We start from the raw sequence: 2,500 nt of genomic DNA, 5'->3' as shown, positions 1-2,500 counted from the left end.
TGTGTGTGGTGTTTTTGTTTGAGAGAGAGAGAGATTTACCGAATGTATGTAGTGTGGTGTGTGTTGTGTTTTTGTTGTTTGGAGAGAGAGAGAGAGAGAGAGAGAGAGAGAGAGAGAGAGAGAGATATTTTTACCGAAAGTATGTAGTGTGGTGTGTGTGGTGTTTTTGTTGTTTGGAGAGAGAGAGAGAGAGAGAGAGAGAGAGAGAGAGAGAGAGAGATTTACCGAAAGTATGTAGTGTGGTGTGTGTGGTGTTTTTGTTGTTTAGAGAGAGAGAGAGAGATTTTTACCGAAAGTATGTAGTGTGGTGTGTGTGGTGTTTTTGTTGTTTGGAGAGAGAGAGAGAGAGAGAGAGAGAGAGAGAGAGAGAGAGATTTTTACCGAAAGTATGTAGTGTGGTGTGTGTGGTGTTTTTGTTGTTTGGAGAGAGAGAGAGAGATTTACCGAATGTATGTAGTGTGGTGTTTTTGTTGTTTGGAGAGAGAGAGAGAGAGAGAGAGAGAGAGAGCAGTACAAAGTTTACTACACGAATTTTTTTTTACCCAGTATCATTCACGGGACCTCGGTTTATCGTCTCATCCGAATGACTAGCGTCCAGACCAGCACTCGAGGTCTAGTGGAGGGGGAGAAAATTTTAGGCGGCTGAGCCGTGATTGGAACCAGCGCGCTCAGATTCTCTCGCTTCCTAGGCGGACGCGTTACCTGTAGGCCATCACTCCACTGACAGACCACGTGTTAGCTGTTTTCGTAACTGGCGGGTTATTACAATACTGTATTCAATCAACATATCATATCGCGCACGTTGTTTGTCCGCCTGTCTTTCTGATCCCACTCTTGTCTGTCTGTCTGTCTGTCTGTCTTCCTTATTCGCTCTGCCCCTATATTCTCTTTTCACAGTTTTTTTCCCTCACTCTCTCTAGAGCTCTCTTATCTCACTGTGTGTGCATACACTGTGTGTGTGTGTGTGCCTGTGTAAAATATCATTATCTATACACCGGCTTTATGTCCAGAGCTGACAGTAAGTACAAGACAAAGAGATAAAACACGGCAGTATATTTTATCAATCTGTGCGTGGGTGGTGGGGGAGAGGTCGCCATGGGAGTGTGGAGGAGGGTGTAGTGGGGGGGGGGGAGAGGTCGCCATGGGAGTGTGGAGGAGGGTGGGGGGGGGGGAGAGGTCGCCAGGGGAGTGTGGAGGAGGGTGTAGTGGGGGGTGGGGGGGAGAGGTCGCGATGGGAGTGTGGAGGAGGGCGTAGTGGGTGGGGGGGAGAAGTCGCCATGGGAGTGTGGAGGAAGGTGTAGTGGGGGGGGGGGGGGGCAGGAGGTAGGACCAAGCACCGATTAATGATACGTCCGTGAGGAGGTCCGGGTGTGAAGGGCGTGGGGCTGGGGAGGGGGTGAGGAGGGGGGGTGGGGGACGGGGGAGGGGTTAGATTCGATGGTATCAAGGAAACTAAGAGCGTGGATAGATCTCTCCTCTCCCAGCTCTTCACACATATCTAGGCTAAAAAGTTCTAGTACTTTGGTAAACCAGAGTGTCAGTGTCAGTCCCGCCACGACCTGTGACCGATGAAAGGGTTATCACACTCCACGTGTTGACCTTTAGAAAACAGACAAAGAATGAAGGAAAAAAAAAAAAAAGTGGGGCGTTTGAGGGAGGGTGGGGACAGGAGGGGGGGGGGGCGTGAGTGGGGAGGGGGTGTGGGGGGTGGCGGGGAGTGGGGGCATGGGGAGAGAGAATCTACAACTATGAAGGAGAGCACGACACATATATGTCTTAGATTTTAAGGTAGACAGAGAGAGAGAGAGAGAGAGAGAGAGAAGCATAGACAAACAGCCAGACAAGAGAAAGCTCTAGACAAACGGTGGCAGAGAGAGAAAGGGAGAGGCACAGAGAGAGAGAAAGAAGGGCTGAGAGAAAGAGAGGGAGAGTGAGAAAGAGAGGCAGAGGGTGAGAAAGAGAGGGAGAGGGTGAGAAAGGCAGAGGGAGAGAAAGAGAGGGAGAGGGTGAGAAAGAGAGGGAGAGGGTGAGAAAGAGAGGGAGAGGGTGAGAAAGGGAGAGAAAGAGGCAGAGGGTGAGAAAGAGAGTGTGAAAAGAGAGGGAGAGTGTGAGAAAGAGAGGGAGAGTGTGAGAAAGAAAGGCAGAGGGAGATAAAGAGGCGGAGAGAGGGGGAGGCCTAGAGAGAGAGAAGGGGGGTGGTGGTGGTGGGGGGGGGGGTCTCGGAGGCAGAGACAGAGAAGGGAGCCAGCATCGTGTTCTTTTAGACAAGAGAGAGACAGAATCGGAAGAAATAATATAGACAGAGACAGGCAGACAGAGGCAAAAACAGAGAGAGGGAGTGTGTGTGTGTGTGTGTGTGTGTGTGTGTGTGAGAGAGAGAGAGAGAGAGAGAGAGAGAGAGACCTAGCCATAGAACTTAAGAGAGCACGAGCCGGGATTCCGATAAAAAAAAAAAATAATGGAACAACACCCATGCACACACACACACACACACACTGCA

At 50.4% G+C, this 2,500-nt stretch overlaps 1 protein-coding gene across 1 annotated transcript in view; it reads left to right on the top strand.

The window, feature by feature from the left end:
• LOC143290180 (uncharacterized) overlaps window positions 1-2,500 on the top strand; it is a 16,559-nt gene that overhangs the window by 713 nt on the left and 13,346 nt on the right. The window lies entirely within an intron of this gene.

Source organism: Babylonia areolata, chromosome 15 (genome assembly GCF_041734735.1).
Source record: "Babylonia areolata isolate BAREFJ2019XMU chromosome 15, ASM4173473v1, whole genome shotgun sequence".
Taxonomy (NCBI): domain Eukaryota; kingdom Metazoa; phylum Mollusca; class Gastropoda; order Neogastropoda; family Buccinidae; genus Babylonia; species Babylonia areolata.
The sequence above is the reverse complement of the archived record's forward strand: the minus strand, read 5'-3'. Positions and strand labels throughout refer to the sequence as shown.